The sequence below is a fragment of the Podarcis melisellensis genome (assembly GCF_964234715.1).
Source record: "Podarcis melisellensis genome assembly, chromosome: 10".
NCBI lineage: Eukaryota > Metazoa > Chordata > Lepidosauria > Squamata > Lacertidae > Podarcis > Podarcis melisellensis.
In genome coordinates this window covers 50,159,066-50,186,538 of record NC_138542.1, presented here as the reverse complement: position 1 = coordinate 50,186,538, position 27,473 = coordinate 50,159,066, and positions in this window count along the sequence as shown.

Sequence of the window (27,473 nt, the reverse complement as noted above, 5' to 3'; positions counted from 1 at the left end):
AAGGGAATCCCACATGGCGAGGTTAATGTTGCCAGCCTTCATGTCATGTTTGCTGACATATTTGTAATGCAGAGTTTGCCTGCCAATGGCCTGGTGCCTTAAGCCAGCTCCTTGTAGAACACATACTTGGGGATTCTGCTATCTTCCATTCTGTGGGCATGACCGAACCAGCATAGATGTCACTGAGACACAGGTACAAGCATGCTGAGAATGAGAGAGCACATCTTTGTTTGGAATTCATCCCCAATGCTGACATTGGCATCTCCCAGCAGGAACATGTGTTTGCAGGCTGGGACCTTCCTGACAGCCTGATCTAGTTCCTCGTACTGCAGAAGGAGCATGGCATGTCCCCCACCAGAGATACTGCTTCTTCCCTAGCACTCCATACAACCTAATGATGCCATCATATAGCCTAATCTGACTGACTGTGTAGTGCCTTGATGACATTAGTTCACTATGTAATCTCTGAGTGGTTGATATCACTCTAGGAAGGTGAAAGAAACCCTAACAAAAAATACTGGTATCAAACAGCAGCAGATAGGGAAAACAATGGGTGATACCTAATTCTAGCATACTCAAAGTAGACCCACTGAAATTAGTGGGCGTGACTAACTTAAATTCATTATCAGAACTTACAGCAAACAAGACTTTTTTTAAGAGGCTTTTTTTGGAAACACTTCTGCCCTCCAGAAAGTCCTTTATGAGCACTGAAATATAAAAAAGGAAAACTCTGGGGGTATCCATGGCAGGTACACAGTTGTTCTCCTTTACCAAAGCTTTAGGTAGGTGATTCCACAGCTTCCTAAGCCATCTACTGTATGCCAGAGTTGTTCTTAACACTTCCAGGGGAAATCAAATTTTTATGTAAGCACACAGCTTTCTAGTTTGCAAATCAATACGATCATATTGCAGATTAAGCTGTTTGCCAGGGGACCTGGGACTTGTTGAAAAGGGAACCTCATAATCTGGAATGTAGCCTAGTAATTTATCCAGGGCTGTGGGCTCTAAGGCACAGAAAAGAAGATGACATCCGCTCCCTGAGATGGGCAGGTGATATGAAACCTCTGGATTGGCCAGGGCTTCTATAAATAGTACTAGGAGAAGGGGTGTTGGGAAAGTTCAATGAAAACTGGAGTGGAAATTGTCAATGTTCACTTATTCATCCCATGTCTGGAATGGAAATCAATTTTTGGATATGATTGGTATTCACTATTGTTGCTTCTTTCATATGCAATCAATTACATTTTTTCCTCTCGATCTGCATCACATTGCCATTACATTGAAATGAATGGAGAGACATAATGTAATGACAAAGTAAATAACTTATGTAACTTACCGGTATGTAAGTGACGTAATTTTGGGACACATAAGCATAGTTTTTAGAAGAACATGAGTTGCAGTGAAATGGAAACAGTGCTGCATGTGATGAGTGCGTGGTGTAGCAGAAAATGATGCCTTCTTACATCCTTAACTAGGAGCCTGGACTTCTGCCCTCACCTGACCAACAGAGCAGACTCCTTTATTCTCTTACACTCCAGTCTCCAGCAAAGGGCACTGGGGGCTGTGGGTTACACACAATCTGTGTCAGGTGTGAACAGGGTCCACTTCTTTTGATCCCTAGAATCAGCTGCAAAACAGCAGCTCAGCTGGGGAGGAATTAAGGAAAAGGGTATCTCTGGGCACATGTCAGCCCAGAAATTTGTGATCAGTACCAGATAAGTCATTTTACATGCACAAAAATACACACCCCATTTTCATGGGGCCTAACTATTTTGAGGAGCCTAATTTAAGTGTGGGGTAGCATAACCTCCAACATTTCTCCGATGAAAATATTGACGTCCCATTCCATAATGATAATTTTACTATTTATACCTCACACATCTTATTGGGTTGCCCCAGTACTCGGGGTGGCTTCCAACATATATATAAACATAACAAACCATTAAACATTAAAAAAAACCTTCCCTATACAGGATTGCCTTCAGATGGCTTGGGGGTCGGATAACTCTATACTGTTCAACATTTCTCCAATGAAAATAGGGACATCTTAAGGAAAAGCAGGACATTCAGGGATCAAGTCAGAAACCGAGATGGCTTCTCTAAATCAGGAGCATCTGTGGAAAATGACACTTGGAGGGTCTGGGGGTGGGGAAGCATATTCTAATTGTTGCTATTAATAGGGGGTCACAAGCTCTTGACGAAACAAGTGAGATCTACCAACAGATCTCAGTCTGCCTTCTGCCCACCCCTGCTAAAGGTTTGATTCCTCATAAAGCTACCCCTGGCCTCTGCCTGGCCCTGAGACACCAGCCAAGCCTACTTGAATCAAAGTGCTCTTATCAGTCTGAAAGGTAGTCACACTGCCAGATATAGAAAAGGCTGGAAAGGGAGAGCTGAGCGCCTGTTCATGAGTCTGAATTAATGGATTACATTTCCTCCTCCTGCCCTGAATCAGGTTAGAATATGTAACACTGATGGAACATAAAGGTAAAAATTCACTTGATCTCGATGTGACTACAGAGCATGAAAGCATGGTCTCCTGAGTGCTCTGGCTTCTTGGGTATTAAACAGGAGATGTCAGAAAAAAGTTCTGAACCTCCGTGGACTCAGGTATAAAACCCTAGATGAGAGGGAATATTATAAAAAGCAGGTATTGAAGGAGCTTCAATAACAGAATGAAAATGTCAGAAACCTCATTCCATGCAGAAGTTGTTGGGAAGTTGTCAGCAAGAGCAGATATATGAGTAATTGCTCATGAATGGGAGCTAAGAGTTCACTCCTGCCCTTTAAAAAATATGCAGCCTCTACCTGTTGTGGGACTAAAATAGCACACACATACATGCACACAGATATGTATGCAACAATCTTACTGTGATTAGCTATAGGAAGAAAAAGGATGGACACAGAGATCACAAAGACTGAAACAGACATAAATAGCTAGACGCTCACAGAAAAGCAGAAGTTAACTCTTGTCCCAACACGCAGGAAAATCCTTGGGCATGATTCTTAAATAGAAAGTTGATGAACACAGGCTTTCAGGTGGAAATGTGTTTGGCTCAGGATTTGTTGAAGGATGTCTAGGGTAGAGCCAGAGAGCCAGAACCAAATGGGAATTTGATGTGTACTGTGCTGCAGCTCAATATCAGATAATATGTTGTTGTCTGGGACAAGCAGAACAAGGGAAGTGAGAATTAGGGTTCAATTGACTGGGTACTTTGTACACGGCACACATACAATGTGATACAAAAAGGGGGAGATTTGGAGGAGCATTTAGGTACTGGCAAGTCCACCATTACCATGTATGTAATATACATAGTAATGATGTATGGAACATATATGTAGAGGGGTGGAGGATTAAGCTCAGGGTGACTCCTTGATTTGGAGTCTTGTTGGAGAAACTGATGGGTAACACCTCTACCAGCAAAACACCACATCTCTGGAAATGTATGACACTTTTATTTTGCATTGTCTTTTATTTGTTTGTGTGAAGCTGTGTGAGTGCATTCAACGAAACTTGTTACTTTGCAACACAGTTGTCTTGGTGAATAGATCCACAGGGACTGGAGAAGGTAAAATGGACAAGGAGGTCATTTGAGGCTCCAGTCAAGTCCTGGCACTTCATTCAAGAATCCCATAAAAATAAAAACCTACCATCTTCATCTGTATGTTGTGTGATGCTGTGAGGCCCCCCAAAGGTATGTACATATTTTTGTACACATCATTTGCAAGTGTAATGTTCATTGCTAACATGAATACTGTTGCCAGTAAGTACTGCTAGTGAATTAAAATTAAATGATCATAAAATCATGCACAGAGAGCAGCATAGCGTTATAGAATGGAGTGATGGAGTGGAAAAGATCCAGTTCAAATGTCACCTCAGATGTGAACTCATCTTAAGCAACCCCCTATTTCTCAACCACCCTCCACCCCCCGCCCATCTTTGATCTAATGCAGGGAGATAATACTTCCCTAATTTACAGGGAAATTGTCATGATTATTAAGGGAAATACATGTGAAGTACCGTATTTTTCGCCCTATAGGAAGCACTTTCCCCCCTCCAAAAATGAAGGGGAAATGTGTGTGCGTCCTATGGGGCGAATGCAGGCTTCTTGGCTTCAGCGATAGCAACGCGAAGCCTCCGAAGCCTGTGCTCCGGAGGCTTTGCATTGCTTTTGCTGAAGCCAGGAGAGTCTGCTCTTTGGGCTTTTGCGGGAGATGGGGGAATTCCCCCACCTCCCACAAAAGCACGCAGAAGCCGCACGCTCTTTAAAGGGTGTGCGGCTTCTGCTGGCTTTTCTACGAGGGGGGGGGAATTCTCCCTCCTCGTAGAAAAGCCCGCAGGAGCTGCGCACCCTTTAAAGATCGTGCCACTCTTGGGGACTTTTCCCCGAGGAGGGACAAGGGACTGACTGGCCGTTTCAGTCCCTTCTCCCTCCTGGTCGAAAAGCCAGCAGGAGTCGCACGCGGCTCCTGTGGGCTTTTGCGGGAGGTGGGGGAATTCCGCCACCTCCTGCAAAAGCAGGGAGAAGGTCTTGGAGTAGCGCACGGGCTGCGTGCAGCCTGTCCGCTGCTCCCAGAGCTGAAGGGGGGGATCATATTTTCCCCCTTGATTCCCCCCTGAAAACTAGGTGCGCCCTATGGGCAGTGCACCCTATAGGGCGAAAAATACGGTAATTTGGGCCATTTTGAAGAAAACGCTTTCTTAATGAAATATTTGGAATAATTTCTTAGGAAACTTATTTTGCAGTACAGTGGTACCTCGGAAGTTGAATGGAATCCGTTTCAGAAGTCCATTCAACTTCCAAAATGTTTGGAAGCCAAGGCACGGCTTCCGATTGGCTGCAGGAAACTCCTGCAGTGAATCAGAAGTTGTGGAAGCCGTGTCAGACATTCAGGTTCCAAAGAACGTTCACAAACCAGAATACTCACTTGTGGGTTTGCGGCGTTTGGGAGCCAAGGCGTTTCAGATCCAAGGTATGACTGTACTCTACTTTTTAAAGGTCCCATGATATATTGCCAATTGTAGCAATATGAAAAATGCAGAGAAGGCTCTCAGGACCCATCCACATTTACCTTTTGGCCCATTCTTTCTAGGCACAGGCCTGCACTTTCAAGCTCTGTGTCCAAACACTTTTTCTTTGCTTGCCCTTTCACTTTCTCCGGGAAAACCTGCTCTTTAATGCTGAATTGGAACAAATGGCAATTTGTGTTCCCTGCACATTGCCATTTGCTCTGATTCAGCAGTAAAGAGTGGGTGTTCCTGGGGCAAAAAGAAAAAAGAAAAATGCACAGAGATGGTGCTTTAAAAACACAGACTTGTGCCTAGAAATGTGGCACAAAAGGAAGTCCGGATGAGCCCTTTGTTTGTGATCTAAGGCAACGTTTCCCAACCTTTTCCTGACTGTGGCTCCCTTCTGACCTTGTTTCCTTCTTGTGCCCCCCCCCCGCCATGGGCATAGCCAAGGGAGGGCAGGGGGCACAATATAAATATAAATCAATACAAATCTGAAGTTCTGCTCCCCCCAACAAAAGTCTTTCCCCTAACAAAATTCCTGGCTGTGTCCATGCCACTCCCCCCCCCCATCATTCTGGTAGAAAGGTAGCTATTTAAATGTTTTGTTTGTAAAGAGAACATGTTTTATTTATAACTTTTATACAAAATACAATTGCATAAAATGATAGGAACATAATGAAATATTGTTGGAGCAGGAAAAACAAAGAACCATACAGCTGGAAGAGCCCAAGGATCATCTTTCTAGTGCAATCCCCATGACAGATGGCCATCCAACCTCTGCTTAGAAACCTCCAAGGAAGGAGACTCCTGGACCTTCCAAGGGAGATCCATCTTCCATGTATTATAAAAAGCAAGCAACACATATTTGACCCCAGTTATATGACAAAGAGAGGGAAACCATCAGCTACAGTCCAAAAGGCGCATAGGGAGTTTTGTATATATAAGAGAATTTTTAAAAGCCAGTGGTCCTCACTGACCAGGTGCAAAAAGATATTGTCATCTGGAGGAGCTCTGGCTGCCTAGGTGAAACACTATAGTCCCATACACCCTTACCTGGGAGTAAGCCCACTGAACTCAGTGCTGCTTTCTTCTGAGTAGAAAGCTATTTACTAGATGCAAGTCAACCTTTTTAAAAAACTCCCCTCAGATGCCATTTTTGTCATTTGACATGTCCAGGAAAAATTGGACGTATGGCAACCCTAGCTGGGTTGGGTTTCACCTTGCGCCTTGCAGAGCCAGGCTCAGACTGCCACCAAGCTCAGCACTGGTGGCAGCAATAAACAGCTCTGGCTCACCCAGCCCTACCCATTGCCTGCCTTCCACCGCACTTACCTGACCTGGGGGTTCTGGATCGCAGGCTCTACTGGTCAAAGCCAGAGCCTCAGTGATCGCCCCCACCTGCTAGAAACAAACCAGGACTGCTCCAAGAAAGTGGACATGGCAAAAAGGAGCATTAGGCCCTGGTGGGCCGCCCCCTTACCCGCTTGTGATTGGCCAAGCAGATAGCCAGCGAATCAGGATTTTAAAAGAAAATAATAATAATAATAATACAGTGGTACCTCGGGTTACATACGCTTCAGGTTATATACGCTTCAGGTTACAGACTCCACTAACCCAGAAATAGTACCTGAGGTTAAGAACTTTGCTTCAGGATGAGAACAGAAATCGTGCTCCGGTGGCACGGTGGCAGCAGGAGGCCCCATTAGCTAAATGGTGCTTCAGGTTAAGAGCAGTTTCAGGTTAAGAACGGACCTCCGGAACGAATTAAGTACTTAACCCGAGGTACCACTGTACTTTTTTCTTCTTCACGTCTCACTTCTCTCTGTAGCCCCCTAACCTCTTGCTATGGCCCCCTATTTCCACATTTTTCACCTGTGGCCCCCTTGGAATATCCTGTCCCCCCCTCCAGGGGACCATATGTCCCCTGGTTGGGAGACACTGATCTAAGGGAATGAGGAATTTCACATAAGAGAAAATGCCACTTTGCCAAGTACAAACAAAGGAACAAAATAGAAGACTGATGCACCTTTAAAACATGACATATGTTTGGGGGCAAACTGAGGAGGAAAGCTTTATGAATAAAATTATTATTATTATTATTATTATTATTATTATTATTATTATTATCATCATCATCATACAAAGGTTTGCTGGAGTCAGCTTGGTTCCAAGTCAACGTCATAGTATTGTATTCCACACATACAAAGCAAACATCCTTAGTAGAAAATCTCTGGAGGGCAAGCGATCACTCTCCATTTGTCCCAGGAGGCAAAATAATCTTACCAGTATTATTATGTTCGGCTTCCAGTGGTATGAAACTGCTATGCAGTATGCTAAGGATGCTCAAAATGAAGTCTTAATATGAAATATTAGGAGATTACATCCTTGAGGGGCAGCTTTCCCTGAAATTAGCATGGAGCAACTTGAAAGCAAGGTGAATATAGGGCAGATCGTTTCAAAGTCAGCCTAGCCTTTGAATTTCAGAATTGATGGCAACCATGGCTCATGCTGCAGGTAAAGTTTGATTCCATTTTAATAAGAGCTTCTTCTTCTTTTTTTAAATACTTCTGTGCAAGTAGAAGTTGAGTGAAATATGAAGCTCCTTCTTCCAGTGGTTTCACAGCACTGAGAGTTTCAGACTGTACATACACTGCAGTTTAGATCAAAGGCAGGGACTACGGAAGCAGAGGTATGCACAGTTCTGAAACAGCAGAGCTGACTACCACTCCAGCTACCTTGCTCCAGTTTGCGCCCATTCTTCCCATGCTGTGCTTATGGTGACCTGCACAAATGGAACTAACTGTCAGGAAGCCCCCTTTGAGCAGAGTTAAACGACAGATGCCGTAAGGTGATGGTGCATGTCCAAACCCACTGCAGACCATCATAAACTGAGCGCAACATTATACAAAGCACAGGTTGCAGAGAAAAATGATCAGGCTCTAAGCCAGGGAGATTGTATTACCTCCAGCTATTTAAAAGCGCTTTAAAGGGACTCAGACGAATAGCTGCAAGCTTTATAAACCGTGCTGATGATGCATGGATAATGGTGCCCAGGAGATTATGGGCCTTAGCTATAACCATGACCATTGTGGATCAGAGTTGCTTGGGAAATGACTGCACCTTGTCTAACCAACTGTAAATTGGTACTCACTTACGCTTACACATCTAGCTGAAAAGAAAGACCAGGGAACGAACCCACAAGACTTTCTTTTTCTTTTTGCTGAAGTCAACCCAAGTTGGTTTTTCAATGGGTATGTATATAATAGATTTGGGGATAATTCAGTGTGTGCCATTTGTGTCATGCACTAAAATGCATTTGTGTCATTTGTATCATACAAATGTCATTTGTGTCATTTGTATTATACTATGTCATTTGTGTCATTTGTATCATGCACAGTTAAACCACAGAGCCTAGGACTTGCTGATGAGAAGGTTGGCGGTTCGAATCCCCGTGACGGGGTGAGCAGCCATTGCCTGGTCCCTGCTCCTGCCAACCTAGCAGTTTGAAAGCATGTCAAAGTACAAGTAGATAAATAGGTACCGCTTTGGCGAGAAGGTAAACGGTGTTTCTGTGCGCTGCTCTGGCTCGCCAGAAGTGGCTTAGTTATGCTGGCCACATGAGCTGGAAGCTGTACGCCAGCTCCATCGGTCAATAAAGCAAGATGAGCATCGCAACCCCAGAGTCGGTCACGACTGGACCTAATGGTCAGGGGTCCCTTTACCTTTATCATGCACTATATTGAAAAGTGAGGCAAGTCACCATTTCAATGCAAGTTCAATTTAACTTGAGCACCTCCACTGAAATAGTGAAGCTTTGTAGCAATATTCAGGTGTATGTTGCCTTTTTCAGGGAAGAAGAATAAAACAGGAAAGGCCCTTTGCCTGGAAAGCTGCCAATGTTTCAAAGGAACAGTAGATCACAGAAACTTCGTCTACTCTTTTCATGGTAGCCAGGAACCCAACAGGGACCACCGCTGCTGACGCCTCTTCTGCAACCATTTTATATTTCCCACAATGTCCCAGAGTGCTTGACACAGCATGACTCTAAGACACTGAAGAGAAATTAATATAGCAGTCCGCAATGGGGCCCTGCAGTGCTCTGGATCAGTGTTACATTGGGTAGCCTGAGGCTTTGTAGGAAATTTAAAATGCCACCTTCCCAATTGCCTGCTGTTCTCACAGGGGCAGGAGTGGGATGGACACCAGTCTAGGAGGGGATCCACCCAATGGTGCTGTGCCAAGGGATCCCTTAATCATGGAGCCGACCCTGGGAAGAACTATATTTGTGGCAACAAAAGTTGTCAGAATGTTACTTTGTGGGATAGGAGACACCATCCTGACTCCATTTACAAAATGGATCTCCAAGAAACCTCGCCTTCAAGTGCCGTGCTAGAGCCTAGTCATTTTCTGCTTCCAATTCCTACAAATGTTGATTTAGAATTGGTTGCCCTTGTGCAATCCTTTGTCCTTGTCTTTAGAAAACAATACTCCCCCAACCTAACATTGTTTTCGTTAGCAGCATGATCCTTCAGTGTTATCAAGCCAAATCCTATTTCCAGTAGCACATAGTATCTCATAGTATGGGCTTGATAGGTTTCACTCCTTCATTCCAGTAATTCCTGAACAATATTGGATGCAGGATCGACCCCTGTAGGAAGCCTGCTTATTGCTTCCCTCAAGCTGCACAGCAATCTATTAATTCCTTCTCTTTGGGGGCAACTTGTGATGAAGCCACCACCAATCCTATTGTGGAAATCATGTCCGTGGCTGCCCAGAGTTTTTGCTGGAAACAACATGTGAGAATGCACACGGCTCTGTTAATGGAAATCTGCTCCTTGCCATTTGCACCCGTTAATTATGACCGTCTGGCAGGGTCTCATGCCATCATTGTAATTATGTGGTGCTAAGTCCCTACTGAGGGAATGATTGTGGAAACCCAGAAGGGCTTCATTTTCCAAGGCAAGTTTATGTATTTCACTTGTAGAGAAGGGAGAGAGAATTCTCTGAGCTGCAGCTTATTTATTTTAGAATGATGGAGGTGGAGACGTTAATTCAGCTATACTGGACCGAGGCCATTTAGGGCTTTAAAGGTCAGCACCAACACTTTGAATTGTGCTCGGAAACGTACTGGGAGCCAGTACGTTCAAGACCGGCGTTATATGGTCTCGGCAGCCGCTCCCAGTCACCAGTGTAGCTGCCACATTCTGGATTAATTGTAGTTTCCGGGTCACCTTCAAAGGTAGCCCCACATAGAGCGCATTGCAGTAGTCCAAGTGAGAGATAACCAGAGCATGCACCACTCTGGCAAGACAGTTCGCGGGCAGTTAGGATCTCAGCCTGCGTACCAGATGGAGCTGGTAAACAGCTGTCCTAGACACAGAACAAGCAACAAAATAGTATCTGCAGCCTTTGGGTTTACAGTTTGGGGGCTAAAACCTCCATCAATTTGCCCAATTTGGATCCAGAAGACTGGCAGAGATACACCCATTGCATTGGCATCATTTAAGGTGGCCACATGTCCTAATTTTCAGATGCCAGTCTTCTGTTAAAAGATATCCCTCTAACTGCTGTCTGGTTCAAGTCTAGTTTAAAAATCAACCGTTGTCGCCTGGACAGCAGGTAGGCAGGTCATATGGTCACAGTCTCCTCCCACCATGATGTGATTTTTTTAAAAAATCTATTTAAAATTTAATCATTGTTTCTAAATTTGCAGCTATAGGTATAAATTAGCATATGCAAATTTCATGCAACTCTGCATTCACTTTCGTCCTTAGATGATGCTGATTTGCTTCCGAGCACCCAGTACATTTCTGAGCACAATTCAAAGTGTTGGTGCTGGCCTTTAAAGCCCTAAATGGCCTCAGCCCAGTATACCCGAAGAAGCATCTCCACCCCCATCGTTCTGCCCGGACACTGAGGTCCAGCACCGAGGGCTTTCTGGCAGTTCCCTCACTGCGAGAAGCAAAGCTACAGGGAACCAGGCAGAGGGCCTTCTCAGTAGTGGTGCCCGCCCTGTGGAACGCCCTCCCATCAGATGTCAAAGCGATAAACAACTACCTGACATTCAGAAGACATCTGAAGGCAGCCCTGTTCAGGGAAGTTTTTAATATGTGACATTTTAGTGTATTTTTCATCTTTGTTGGAAGCTGCCCAGAGTGGCTGGGGAGGCCCGGCCAGATGGGCAGGATATGTCATAAATAATAATAATAATAATAATAATAATAATAATAATAATAATTGTTGTTGTTGTTCTTTTTGGGGAATATGCAAGTGGCAACTCTAGTGCAATTAATGGAAACTTCATGCCGCAAATGTAGGTTAGGCCATGCAAAATATATACATTGTGCCTAACAAGTTGCTGCTTAGATTTCACTTACAAATGAAATTATTTATGCTCAGAGTTTTGGCGCGTCAGCCACTGCACAGTATACACCAAGGCAGTACTCAGCTGTGTTTTACTCAGAATTGATCCACATAAATTAATTACATCAGTTCCATTAATTTAAATGGGTCTACTCTAAGTAAAACATAGTTGCCTATCCCCCCCCCCCAAATCTTTCCTTATGTTAACATTCTACCATACTATGCAACAGCCAGCCCTGTTTCAACTGAGGTTAAACATTACCTGCTCCTTTTACCTATCAGCACAAATATTTATGATCCCTTGCAGGTAACAGGCACCCTTGTGTTTTAATTCCATGTAACATAAATACAAAGTACTGTAATTGCTCAACTACTTAGAAACATTTATTTAAAAATAACGACGACTTGCATGGGGAAATGGCATATTTTGCTACATGGCACTTTCTCTATCCGCATTTCCCACTTCAACCAAAGGTCTCTTTAGTGGTTTGCCACTTGTACAGCTCTCCCTTTACTTTTTGGCAGCTGGTCTCATGATTACAGCACAAACATTGACACCCTGCCACCCAGATGTTGAGCAAAGCTATTCTATTTGAAAGAATGCACATTTGTTGCAGTCTGGATGTCAAATCTCACTAACTAAAGCATCCAGTTTGTGCAGAACTCTCCCAGAGAACAATGGTTTTGTGCCACTTTTCCAGGTTTCTGAAAGACAAAGAATACAGCTGAACTATGAACAGCCCTCCCTTTTTTTTTTGCCTACTGCTTAGCCAACCCCAAATTAAAAAGAAATCCATAACTGGCACTGACCTTGTCACTCCTGTGAAAGACCAACACTGCTGCAGAGATCTTCTATCTAGTGCTCAGCAACCTGACATTAGTCCACATGTGAGTGAGCAAAATTCAGAAGTTCAGTAACAGCAAGAGATTATTATAGAAGGAACCTCTTCCTTGAGAAGTCTCTGTGGTTGGTCTTTCATTCAAATGTAGAAGGTTTCCCGATGATGAGAGCTAAATTTATAGATTGGGAGATTTAGAATGGAGAAGGTGTTTTGATAAGAATATGGGGAAGACAGAGATTAATTACCTTTTCCTGCTGCAGGTAAAGAAAGGGATGGTTTTCTGCACTGCCTTTTAAAGAGGCAAGCATGAAGAGCTGATGACAAGTGCCAGGGAGCCCCCCCGCCCAATGGCTAATAGCAGGGACGGCCAAATCTGTCAGTTTCAGTTTCTCATCTCCCTAGTTTTAAACTCAGTTCACCCCCCTTGGTTTAGAATCTGCACAAAGAAAGTGGCACATATTTCCAAGCACATTTCTCCTAATGTGCACATTTTTTTGGTATACTTTCCCTCCAGATATACTCATTTTTGCAAGCAGTTTTTCCTAATGTTATATTTTATCACACCTTCCAAGTGTCCCTATTTTCCAGGGACAGTCCCAGATTTACAGAAGCTGCCCCGGTTTCTGATTTGACCCCAGAATTTCCAGCCTTTCTTTGGCTGGCTCAATACACTTTGCTGCCTGAGGCAAAGGGCATGATTGCGTCTTCTCCCATGGCACACACAGAAACCAGTTAAACTGGCAGTTTATTGGTGAATCCGCAGTGTCTTCCACTACACTTGAGGGCAGCAGGCTACTGTAGGGGGTACAGGGCAGGTCACATGGCACTCACAACGCTGTCCACTCCCTGTGCCTCAGCATCCATCACTTGAGGCAACTGCCTCACTCTGCATAATTTTAGGGCTGGCATTGTGGCAGAGGGTGCCTGGTATAGTACATATTGCTATCAACCAGCAAAGATGAGAGTCAAAGAAAGTATGGAAAGACAAGAGAAGGAAATGTTCAAATCAGTAATTTTATGGTGAAAATCAAAATGGGGAGACTGGAGCTGTGATGTGTGGCAATATTGGCTGGGCAGCTTTGAATGTCAGAATATCTGGTTCATCAGTGCAGAAGAGACATGTGAGTGAGCAATTGCCTTATAACCACAGAGGTGCTGGTTAACAGCTTGCCTCAGAAATATTGCCACCTCACCTCTAATGAACTAACACTTATAATGAACACAACTCCTTCTGCAGAACTCATTTTTTACTTTATTGATTTAATCCAGGCAGGGTAGGGGTGAGGAATGCTCTAGAAAAAGGATTCACTAGCTGTTCATCCTTCTCATTCCTCATGTTACAGCTTTTTTGTTTACTTTATTTATATATTATACTTGCACTCCTCCTCTCCTCTAAGGAGTTCATTGTGGTGTATCTTGTCTCTCCACTCTAAGTTTATCTTCACAACAACCCTGTGAGGTGGTCAGGTAGAAAATAATGGGAAGACAATAGTAGAACTCATGCATTTCATACAAAAGGTCTTAGGCTCAGTCCTTGGCATCTCCAGTGAGAGAGACCCCTGTATGCAAATGTATTTTAAATAAAATGACACATTCTACTCATGTAAAAACACACTGGTCCACAGGCCGGATTTAGAAGGCGATTGGGTCAGATCCAGCCCCCAGGCCTTAGTTTGCCTACTCATGGTCTATCTTTTTCTGATTGGCCTAAGGTCACCTAGCAACCTTTATAGCAGGATTTTAATCTGGGTCTTCTGCAGTCTTAATTTGACATTCCGAACATTATGTAGTTATTTATTCCAAGTTGTAGATTTATCTTTTTATTATTTAATGAAGTCATCTTCCAATCTGCTTGAATTATGCTGTATTGTGTCCATTCCTATAAGAAGTTTTAAAACTTATTTTTTCCATATCTCGCTCTCAAAGGAAACACTCGAGGCTTGAATACACATGGTAGCGTTTTTGCAAACTCAGGGAAAGTTGCAAATCCTCCCCAGGTTCTGCTAGATGTAAACTGTAGTTAATCTCTTGTTAAATTCACCTCCGGTGAATTGCCTCTAACTAGTACTCAGAGGAAAGCTTGCAGCTTTCTAGATAAACTTGACACATCACATATTTTTGGGTAAAGCTATCAAGGGATGGAAGGCAATGTGCACATGAGTCTTCATTGTGACAGGGGTTGTGCTGGGATCACAAAGTGCATTAGCAACTGAGCCGTTTTCACACCATACATCAAAAACACTGTGATACTACTTTAAACACTTATGCCCCTCCCAAAGAAGTATGGGAAGTATAGTTTGTTCAGGATGCTGAGTGCTGTTAGACAACCTTACTTCCCTTTGCAGAGTGAATATTCTCAGAATGGTTTAACAATTAATCTCTCTTCCGGGACTTCCGGGTCGGCGCCATCGCCGAATGGCGGGCTCCCTCCGAGCTCCGGAGGGAGCCTGCTCGGCAGGGGCTGGGTCCTACCGCACCGGCGATGCGGGGACCCTTAAAAACCACGGCCACGGAGGCCGTGGACATGGAGACTCGGCTGGCACCGTCAGCGCCCTCTCGATTCGTGAAGGAGCCTTTTTAAAGGCTACGGATCGGGTGCCGGGGAGGAGCGTGGTGCTTTGAGTCCTCTGCTATCCCTGCCGAGCGCAGCCGCATGCCATCCGGCGGAGAGCGCTGACTTCTTCTATTGAAAATTTGGACCCAAAAGAAGAACCCGTGAGTAATTGGAATATGGACTAAAAAGAGGGATAAATTTTTAGAATTTGGAGCGAACGGGGGAGGTGGAAAAAAGGAAGTCAGCCCCCCCCCGAATTGTAGAAGAGCCAAAACAAAGGACTGGATAACTAAGATCGAGAAGAACCTTATCTTGCCGAACTAGCAACTTCGCGAGGGAAATTTATAAGATTGAGCTGGAGGAGAAAAGTGGAATTTGTATTAAAAAGTAACCCCCCCGGAATCCCTGGAGCGATTCGTGAAAATGCCTGGAGAAGAACAACGGAGGTTTTGACAGCTGTCAAAGAGCTGTCAAAACGGAAGAATGAAATTGAGACTTTGTTATGAGGACTTTGCCGGCTACATTTGTTATAAATTGGAGATAAATTGTTTCAAATAAGGATTTATAAGTTATTTGGACTGGCGGATGTGATCTGGAAGGGAACTTTGTTATTGTAATCCACCTAGAGGAGCTGAGGGACATTGCATGTGTTTTCGACGGGAAACTTGAACAGTTGGATAGAACTTTTAATCTCCTGGGAAACTGCAGAAATGGAACATTATTTTGTCTACAGAGGCCTACACTTTACTGGAAACAATGGATTAATCTGTTGAAAAATGAAAGGAACATGATGTAATGTTTTGCTCCTGAATAACAAGCCTCTGTAGAGACACTAGAAGCCTTTGGAAAAAGAACATTTCTGTGAGGGAACAGGGAAGTAAAAAGGAGGAGAGTGATTGACAAGAACAAGGAAACAACAAGAACTGGACAGAATGTGGGAACATTTGGGATATCCAGATTTGACAAGCTTATGGATATAAAATTGGAGTTTATACTCCTGGATATAAAAATCTGGATAGAAGAAATGGGCCCCCTTTGATAGACTCCTTCTATGATTGGACATCTGTAATTTTAAAAATGCCAGAAGTTTAATATATGCCATTTAAAAAAAAAAAAGACCGGTAAAGAACCAGAGGGATGTGGGTTTAGTGAAAGGTGGGTTCATCAGGAAGACACTAGAAGTGGAGGGATAGGGGGAACGCAACAGGGAAAGAGGGGAGGGAAATTTGGAATCCAAAGGTTGTAAAATTATTGTTTGTTTTTATTCTATTTTCATCTGTATTATATCTGAAAGGGGGGAACTCGTGGAAGGGAATAGGTCGACCTTAGGGGATGGAAATTTGGATAAATTGAGTTATTGATGATGAGTGTATTTTGGGAATAAGAATTTGTTGAATATCATTGCTTTTTTGGAAGATTTGGAACACAAGAGGGGGTGGGGAGGGGAAGTCCTGGATATTGGAAAAAGTTTATGAATTGGATTTTATTTGTTTTAATTTGGAAAACCTTAATAAAAATTATTTTTAAAAAAAACAATTAATCTCTCTTCCTGGGAATGATGAGAATTGCAGCTCTGAGAGGAGAATAGTTGGGCCCTAGCTACTCTTAGTCTCTTGAACATACTACAGCTCACAGAATCCTTTGGGAGAAAGCCATGACTGTTTAAAATGGTATCATAGTGCTTTATGATGTGAAGGCAGCCTAGGCTTTGTTTATTTATAAATCCCACGATTTGGAGATGCACAACCTTGTTTACTTCTGTAGATATGAGGGAGTATGCATAGCAGACACACGGTGGTATTCAACTAAGTTTTAGTCACAGTAGACCCATGAAATTAATGGCCCTAACATTGTCACGCTAATTTCAGTGGGGTTGCTCTGAGAAAAACTTAGTTGAATACCACTTGGAGTTTTCTGGCAACACATGAAAGAACATGAAGTCAAATTTTACAAACTCATATTTTTGTTTTTACCCTTTGTGTACCCTGGAAATATTTGAGTATTCCAGGCAAATCAGCAAATGGCTCCTTAGAGATCATAAAACAGGAAAGCAGGTGTTTTTTGTTTTTGTTTTTTTAATGTTTTTCTGGGGTTGAAACAGCAGGGTTTAGATAATGTGTTCAGGATCAATGGGCTATCTGAAATATTTACTGAATGCTCTTTAAAGGGGCTAGTTCCCCAGAATACAGAGACTTGGCTAAAGCTGCTCTGAAGCTGGCATCAAAAGCAGCTGAGAAATTCAAGACTGTCTTGGATTGTGAGAAATTTGAAAGGAAAAGACCTTGAGGAAACTATTCCTGGGGTGCAGTTCTACAGATAGTTATTATCACAGCTGTTCACTGCATTAAAAATAACGTCCTTTTGTTTTATTTACTACTGCTGTAAGCTGCCTCGTGTAGGAAGGGCAGAACAGAAAACCATTTAATAAAATAAAATATATATGGAGCTCAGGGGTGAGGAAACTGTGACCCTGTAGCTGTTGCTGGACTCAGACCCTCCAACTGTCCCTATTATCCAGGGACGTAGCTGATTTAGAGAAACTGTCCTGGTTTCTGCTTTGATCCCAGAATGTCCCACTTTTCCTTAGGATGTCCCTATTTTCATTGAAGAAATGTTGGGGCTATGGAGTTATCTGACCCCTGAGCCATCTGAAAGCAATCCTGTATAGGGAACTGGTTTTTTTAAATGTTTAATTATGTTTTTATATATTTTGGAAGCTGCCGAGTGTGGCTGGGGCACCCTAGTAAGATATGTGGGGTATAAATAGTAAAAAATTTAATTAAGGAACAGCATGTCCCTATTTTCATTGGAGAAATGTTGGAGGGTATGTGGACTACAACTCCCAACATTCCTGATCATCGGCCATGCAGCCATCTCAAATGCACAATACATTTAAAGGAGTACCACATCACTTGAAACAGTCATGGCTTCCCCCATGGAATCCTGGGAACTGTAGTTTGTAAAGGGTCTGAGAGTTGTTGGAAGACCACTATTTCTCTCACAGAGGCAAAACCCTAGGAAGAGGGATTGATTGTTGAATTACTCTGAGAATTGGAGCTCTGTAGAGGGAATAGGGGCCTCCTAAACAGCATCCGTTACAAGCCACAGTTCCCAGGATTCTTTGGCAAAAGTTATGACTGCTTAAAGTGGTAAAGTGGTTTAAATACATATTGCAGATGGAGCCGGTGCACATGTTTCACATCCCCAATATAGCTTTATGAGTATTGCCTCCATTATTTTGGGGGGGCCCTTGTGGATTGCCCCCACCGCTTAACTGAGGAGAGACTGGGTTCAGACTAAGAACCCTCTGCTTTCTCTAACATTTTGAGTGATTAATGCAAAGCAAACTGGGATGAGCCAGTAAAAAATGGGACTGGCTTCCTGTCCCATTAATAGCTGCGCTGAAGAGGGAATTTCAGCAATGCTTGTTTATCATGTAAGCTACACATGTTGAAATTCCCTCTTTTAAGCTGTTAAAGGGGGCAGGAGAACTATCTGCCTTTGCACTTGGCCACTTTGTAATAAATGTTTCATCTCATCACCCTCTGATGTCGGCCTTGAATTAGACACCGGCTCTGTCTGAAAAATAAGAATACTGTAAAAGCAGACAAAACGATTGCAACATGTACAGCACAGTTCTATAGGTCTATCCAGAAGGAAACCTCATGGAATTGGTTGGAACTTATTCCCTGGTACATGTATAGGACTGCATGCTCAATTGATTAGTTAAAAAACTTTTGACCAACAAAATTTATGGGGTGACAGCTAATGTTCCCCTTCCCCCCTGCACCCCACAAATATGCTCCAGTTTTCAACAAATTGTCTCGATATCATTTTAGGAGGTGCAAAGTGGATGGCTAGAGGGAGGGGGATTTTGTTTGGTTAATGGTGTCCATTTCACTTGTGGATGGGCACAGATGGATTTCACATATGGTTTTTAATGGAAGTCTTAATAAGAACAGAAGGCTGTAAACATCATCTAAAAAAGAAGCAATACGCCTTCTTTCTCACACATGGAATAGAAAGACAACACATAAATATGTCAAGTTGCTCACTGGGGCAAGACAGTTTGAGCCTATTACACCCATCCTGGCCCAACCGTATTAGCTGCCATTTAGTTTCTGGGCCCAGTAAGTGTTGGTTTTGAACGATAAAGTCTTAAATGGCTAACCCATGCAGCAGCAGCAGTGGTCCCTGTTGGGTCCCTAGCTACCATGAGATAAGTAGACCACGTTTCTGTGATCTACCATTCCGCTGAAACATTGGCAGTTTTCCAGGCAAAGGGTCTTTCCTGTTTTATTCTTCTTCCCCCCAAAAGACAACATACAGCTGAATAAATAATAATAATAATAATAATAATAATAATAATAATAATAATAATAATATGTTATTTATAATTGCTACAAAACTTCACTGTTTCAGTGGAGGTGCTCAAGTTACATTGATCTTGTATCGAAATGGTGACTTGTCAAGATATATCTGGCAGGGCAAAAAGCCAAGAATTAAATTTAAGATATTAACAGATGCAAAAGAAAGAGGAGGCTTTGCCCTGCCAGACCTAAAGTTATATTATGAAGCTTCGTGTCTTTGCTGGTTGAAAGAATGGATAAAATTAGAGAACACAGAATTATTGGATTTAGAAGGATATGACAATAGATTTGGGTGGCATGCGTATTTATGGTGTGATAAGAACAGAATGCATAAAGGTTTTGAAAACAATATTTTTAGAGGAACGTTAATCGAATTGTGGAATAGGTATAAAAACCTATTAGAGCCTAAAACTCCAATGTGGTTATCGCCACTGGAGATAATGAGTATGAAAAAAAGTCAATATGACAGGGAACTGGATTACATATGAAAATCTGATAATCAAAGAAGGAGATAAGCTGAATTTGAAACCATATGAAGAGGTTAAAGAAAAGGTGAATGATTGGCTGCATTACTTCCAGTTGAATGCAATGTTTAAAAAAGAGATGTGAGAAAAAGGTTTTTCAGAAAGAAAATCAAGGTTTCATCAAGAAATTTTGAACGGTGATGTAAAAATATTGTCAAAAATGTATAAATTATTACTTGAATGGTATACAAAAGATGAAGAAGTAAAAACGGTAATGACTCAATGGGCCAAAGATCTTGGTTATAACATACAACTAGAGGAGTGGATAAAATTATGGAAAGAGGGAATGAAATTCACCGCATGTACTACGATAAAAGAAAATGTCATGAAAATGATATATAGATGGTATATAACTCCAGTGAAACTTGGAAAGATGTTTAAAGTTAGTAATAAATGTTGGAAATGTCAGGAGAAAGAAGGAACATTTTATCACATGTGGTGGCAATGTAAGAAAGTGAAATGCTTTTGGGAAATGATTTATAATGAGATAAAAAAAATGTTGAGATATACCTTTGTTAAGAAACCAGAAGCATTGTTACTAGGTATATTAGGGAACGATGTTGAAAAGAAAGATGTGAAGTTATTTAGATATGCAGTTACAGCAGCCAGAATTTTGTTGGCCCAAAAATGGAAACAGGATGAAATGCCAACGAGGGAAGAATGGAGAATGAAACTGATGGAATATGCAGAAATGGACAAATTAACAGGGAAAATTCGAAACCAACGCGATCAGAGATTCACCGAGGACTGGAATAAATTTACAGAGTATATCAAAACTGTGTGTGATCAGGAAATAACGCTTGTTGGATTTCAGGAAGCTCTGTGAAAAGAATAGATAGGAATGTCGCTTAAAAGAGAAGATAAAATAAGGATTGTTAAAGTGCAACATAAATTTAGGAAATGTGAGAAGTTGTGATAAATATGAAAATTGTCAGATAGGCTGATGGAAGTCTAAAAGATGTATAAGTTAAATTGGATGTTAAATTATAAATGGAATGGTTATTGGAAATTTGAATAAAAATTAATTTTAAAAAAATGAAATGATGACTTGCCTCACTTTTCAATATAGTACATGAGACAAATGACACACACCGAATTATCCCCAAATCTATTATAACTCATATATACCCATTGAAAAACCAACTTGGGTTGACTTCAGCAAAAAGAAAAAGAAAGGCTTGTGCTTTTGTTCCCTGGTCTTTCTTTTCAGTTAGATGCATGAGCAAAAGTGAGTACCAATTTACAGTTGGTTAGACAGGGTGCAGTCATTTCCCATGCAACTCTGATCCACAATGGCCATGGTTATAGCTAAGGCCCATAATCTCCTGGGCACCATTATCCTGATGACCCTGCAATCATCAACTGAGGCCCTTCTTCGTGTGCTTCCTCCATGAGAGGTCTGGAGGGTGGCAACACAAGAACAGGCCTTTTTCTGCAGTGGCTCCCCATTTGTGGAATCCTCTACCCAGGAAGGTTTGACTGGTGCCTTCATTAAAAATCTTTAGACAGAAATGTTCCTTTTCAACCAGGCTTTTGGTTGATAGACATCCAATGCCTTTTTAAATGTGTTGTGGGATTATTGGTTTGTTTTTGTTCTTATTTTTATTATGTGTTTTGTCTTTTTTGATTGTAATTTTATGTTATAAACTGCCCCGAGATCTTCAGGTGACGGGTGGTATACAAATTTACTTACTAAATCAGTAAATAAAATTAAAAAATAAAGGAAGTTTGTGCACAGGGGTGGGGTTGTTTTTGTTTTGTTTTTGTTTTTGCTTCAAAAGATTTGTGCTTAGAAGGTTTAAGAGACAATCCTGGGATTTATCATAAGACTGGATCTATGCTCATCCATTAACACAAGTTAAGCTACCAAGGAGGCTCAGGTTGGCAACTTATCATTAATTAATTTACCACTTAATGCCAATATAGACATCCAAACAGTTTTGAAGTGTAAAGGGAATTGGGGTTGCTCGTGCGTAAGTGGCCGCTGCTCTAGGCAACGTTGTCTGGCTAAACCTTTCCCTGGCTGGACAGCCCTTTCTCCGTGGCTGTGTCAGTCACTGGCAGAATCTGTCAGTGGGCGTTTCCTGAGCTTCTTCCAGCATAAAAGCTCTTTGACACCAAGTCTCCGCCTAGCCTCCCTGCGTGGAAGTTTTCTGCCCAGAGTGGGTGTGGCCAGCGGAGGTCCTGGGCTCTCCCCGCTGGTCTCTGTGGAAGAGTCTTGGAGCCATCTCTCCGAAGTCCTTCCCTGCTCCCCTTTCTTCCTGGTGTCACGCTGATTTCCTTCCTCAGAGGAAGTGTTCCCTCTCTCCCTACTGAGCCCTTCTCCTGCATCGCTAGGGAGCCTTACCTCCACTCTTGGCTCCAATGGCAGTTCCCTGACATGAAGCATTTAACTTGGTTGCACAAACACTGAAATGTAAACATGCACAATTAAAATAATAAAACAATCCTTTTAAAACAGTACAGCAAATTAAAACTGAAGACTGAGATTGAGAGATCAGGGGAATATTATTGAAAAAAGCTCATCTTCAATAGCTGTCTGATGGGCCAATTTATATCTCTTAAACTTTTGGGGATTTGCTCAAGAAGAACTCATCCATAATGATAAGTCTTAAATACATGCTTGGGCATATATGCATATGAATATTCTCTTCATCCTCCTTTTATCATTAGAGATGGACAGATCAATCTTTCTAGCCTGTCCTAGCATGTTCATCTATATCTTAAGTCCATTCTGTTCTGTTCCTGCATCAACCCACTTTTAAAAATAAATAAATAAATAATTCCCATTTAAATCCATACTTCCTCACAAAATATGCATTTTGAACTGTTTTATTTTAAAACACATTTCTGAGCCAAGAACTGCATTGCAAAATCTGACAGATCACTATGACCCAATCTACACATTAGTCCAAGAGGAGTGGATCAGATCAGTTTGTAACAACGCACAGAAAATCAAATGTTAGAAGCCTCCCTGTTTTAAATAATCCCCACAGTGTTGCAATATAATTGACTAGGTCTGAACTCCATGTGACAACATAATGCAGATAATTTTCTCCAGTCTCATCACCCTGTTATTAGCTTTGTTCGCAGTTTCTGATGCTATGTAGCAATGAACCTGTGAGAATGCTACCTACCTTCTAACTGCACAGTTTCTCCTGAAAGCTAATAAAAAGGAAACGGAGCAAACTGAGCAGACAAGAGAGACAGAAGTGTAATTAATAATGTGCTCATTTCAGTTTTGTAACAAGAGGAAGAAAAATGGAAAGAAGCTGTTTATTCCTTAAGTTGGCCCACTTTCAATTCATGGTTATTGCTTGCAATGTTGCTGTATGAGAATATTTCAGTGTGACTGTATAATAAACAGCAATAAAAATAAAACTTTAAAAAAAGGGTTCCAGACAAGCAACAAGAGGGATATATTTCATGTAGTTGCGCACCAAGGAAAAGAGACAAGAAGGCAACAGATGACAGATGAATGGGCCTATGATGGACTGTATTTTCGTGGTGACATGAAGCCAACTGTCTAGCCATTATTCAGGCAGTTTGGAAAGGCACCACCCAGCTTGATTTCCAGTTCAGCTGGTACTTGAGCGTGAGCTAGCTTTGAAAGAGATAAACAGCCAGGACTTGTCATGCCTTGATTTCAGAATCACTCCTTAAGTTACAGATACCTAACTCAGAAATCCCATGACATCCCACAAACAAGGAGTAGGTGGACAATCCTTCTGGGCATACACACTCACTGGCTCCACCTCTGATATCTATGCATTAGGTGTGGACATCTGCAGGGAGAAAGCCTACACCCATTGAGCATGGATTACACAAGGTCCCCTCTGTGATTTAGCATATGAAGGAGGTTCAAACCTTAAGAACATGAGAAGAGCCAGCTGAATCAAGTTAATGGTCCATCTAGTCTAGCATCCTTTTCTCACATCGGCAAAGCAGATGACCATGGGGAACCTGCAAGCAGGATTTGAGCACAGAAGCTCTATGGTATTCAGAAGCATTGCTGCCTCCAGCTGCGGAGGCAGAGTACAGTCATCATGGCCAGTAGCCATCAATAGCCCTCTTCTGAATGAAGAAGCTTGCCTGAAGTAGACTCCAAAGAGAAACCTCCTGAAAACCTCTTTGGGTAGAGTTGTCAGTTGATGATGATGGCTTGAGACCTTTCAACAAATGAGCCTGGATGCTCTTCAACAGAGGTTGGGACTTTTGACCCATCATATGTTGCTGAACTACAACTACAACTCCCACCAACATCAGCAAGCATAGTCAATGACCCAAGTTTTCCATACCTGCTCTTCAAAGTTGGATCATGAACCACCCAAAAACACCGGCTGAGAAGGCCACAACTTCAGTTGGAAGCCTTCCAGTGGTACTGCAGCACACTGGGATGTGTATCCCTTGCAAACGCACCTGTAGAGCTTTCGCTCCTCTCATTTCCGAGTCCAGTGAAGGGCTGAGTGCATAGCATAGATCCCACAGATCAAGCGCACATCCAGCCTGAAAGCAGCTTGTCAGTGCTGGGTTGTGCACAGCCATAGGACAAGGCAGCAGTCAGTAGTATCAAGTCAGGAAGGGTTGAAGGTCAGCCTAGAAGACAGAACCAAAGTAGCTAGTCAGAACCAAAACAAACCAGGAGGCAGTGCCAAACATACAGAAAGATAGCAGAGCTCAGGAAGGGTCTGAGACTGATGGGAGTCCAACAATATCTGGAGGAATACATGTTCTCCATCCCTTTTGTAAAGAACAGAGAGAATTCACCAAGGTCACATCCATGCCGTATATCTCCCCCCTCCCCAAGGATCCTGAAAACTTTAGTTTGTTTGGAGTGATGGAATCTCTAGCCACAGTTACTCTTTGGGGCAGGTGCTTTAAATGAGTGCTTAAATATATGGTGTGGATGTGACTCTCAGGAGAAAGCTTGTTCTTATTTCAGGGGCTCAATGAACATTTTCCAAGAATGATGGAAAAATTCTACAATACCAACAGAGAGCTGGTCGAAGAGATGAAGCCCATTATAAATAGTTTTGATTTCCCCCAAATTAAAATCTGAAATCAATGGGGTCCATTGAACTATCTCAAGCAAGATGTTTCAAGCTTAGGGCTGTTTTTAAAGAATATTATTTTGGCAAGACAATTTCAGTGTTGGCCCGTCACTAAGTAGAAGCAAACGAATCTGCACAATGAGAATCCCCCCCCCAATGAGACACTGAGAAACCTCACCTTATGTTCATTTAATGGGCATGGCTTTATTGCTAGATTGCATTATTCAAGCCTTCCGGTCAGAATATGTAATTTCAGTAAGTTCACAATCAATGATTTCTATTTATTTGTCAGTTGTTTTCAAGGCATGTGGTACCGAAATGAGAAGAGGGTTGCTGACATGTCACAGCTGAGGAAATAAAATGCACTGATAAAGTGACTTATTAGGCTGCAGTGAGAGAAACTGTCTAAACTCTAAGCTTACAAAATCCAGTCATGATAAATTACATTCCTGCATTTTAAAACGCCCTCCGTTCTCTAATAATAATAAACAACCTCTCCAGATGAATCTGTTTGGCACAAGATATGCTTCTCTTTATTGAAGGCCTGTGGTAGGTCCGTTTGAAGAATGGTGACTCTCCGTAGCCATTTCAAATTCAATTTGTCCCACACTGGGAGATAAATATTTTTACTCATGTTTGAACATTAACTCCTCAGAGAACTAGGCATTGCTGTGTTGCAAGTTTCTAGTAAAATATGCGCTATGGGCCTAAATGTGTCCCCAGCTCTTTGCTTCTCATAAAGGGAGGTGCAAATGGTTGCTAAACAAGGCAACAGAGAGGTAGTTAAGCCTTATTGAGGGAGCAGAGATGATTTTGCTTCATATACTTTGATTGGTACCAGCATGAAACTTGGCGAGTCTATTCCCATTTATAAGTTTTAAAGGTCACGCAGGGGCTCTAGGGGACACATTTGCTTGGTGCTCACTGGAGCCATGATACTTCAGAAGTAAGACATTTTCCAAAATGGAGATGCATTTTATTTTATTTAAGACATTTATATATCGCTTCATTGTTCCCATTTCTAAGCAGTGTGCACAAAAATAACCCACAGAAAATGGGCAATTCAAAGTTATCATGCAGCAGACACACCACCTTAAAATGCCTGCTGGAATGATAAAGTCCTTGCCACGCACCTGAAATTCAGCAAGGAGGGTGCATGTCTAATTTCAGTTGGAGAGAGGTCCCCAGGCTTGGGTCCACTGCACTGAATGCATGTCTCCTAGTAGTTATGAGCCATGCATTTGAGCTATGGGGCACCACCAACAGAGACTGCCCGAAGATCTCAGCGATCAGGTAGAGATATAGGGATCAACTGGTCCTTAAGATATCCTAGAACAACAAAATTAATATAATATTGTTCTCTCTGTTGGTATAGGCAAACAATATCTGAATGGCAAAGTGAGTGTTTTCTTCACACTAGATAAAGACACACGGAAACCTATTTAAGATCACATTTTGGGGCAAAATCCTCGCCGGGTAAAAACCCCTGAAATTTTCTGGGTGCCATTGAGTGTATTGTTAGTCTGTGTGCCTTCCTTTCTGTACTTCATGCGCATGGGTTGGAGACTTCCAGCAATGTTTCCCTGTGAATCAAACTAATTACCGGTAGATACACTGAAATGTACAGGACTCTATGATCACATACACACTATACATTTAAAGCAGTATGATACCACTTTAAACACTCCTGGCTTCTCTCAAAGAATTATGAGATCTGTTGTTTGCCAAGGGTGCTGAAAGTTGTTAGGACAACCCTATTCTCACAGTGGTTTAACAGTCAATTTCTCTTCACAGTGGACACCGAGCATTGCAACTCTGTGAGGGTTGTACAGGTCTCCTAACAACTCAGCAACAAACTGTAGTCTCAAGAATTCTTTGAGGGAATACATGAGTGTTTAAAGTGGTATCATAGTGTTTTTAATGTATGACCCATATCTGCTCAGACTTACAATGGAAGGGGTGCAATAGGATTTTCTGGGCTCCGTTCATTGTATGTGCATGAGGCCCTCTGCCCCTTTCAAAAAAGAGGGCACAAATTTGCACACACTTTCCATCATACACCAATTTGTGCCCTTTTTGTAGATGGGGAGGAGGGCCCCAAAATAAATCAAGGACCAAACATAAGTAATATGATGTCTAATAGGTGAAATGTTCCCCGTGATTGTATTCCCATATTAGAAAGGGCTTAACTTGTTGACTTTCTGCCTGCCACACCTTAAGCTAATTTGTGGGTTCCTCCCCATTGTTTTGGGAAAGATTCCTTCAGGGGATTTACTGGAATTAGAATGTAGAGGAGCCTCACACCTGCTGGAGTCCAGAACAATAACTGCAAACCCAGAGTATTCAGCAAAATATTCTAGCTAAATACAAATTATTTCCAGGGTAGGACAAAAAGAAGTTTCCAACACCTAATTAAGTCTGTACTCTAACAGCTATGAGTTGCATTAAGTAGAAGCCTTTGCCAGTTATACCATAAACCTGTGAATTGCTCTTGCATTTCATACTCTCTTATTTCCCCATTTAGCCTTTTCTTTCTGACCTTTCCACAACACAAAATCTAGAAGCCTTACAGTAAGTGTTCTGACAATTTCTTCTCTTAAATGATCTCTGTCAACTTCTCTCACCTAGCAAGCAGCTGATCTTACAAAGGGTCTCTCAAGACTGGTGGGTAATTTTGGCTGGTGTATTCTGCAACATGTCATTGACATGCTAATAGTGCAGTAGTTCAATAGTGCTTCAATGTACCACCCAAGAG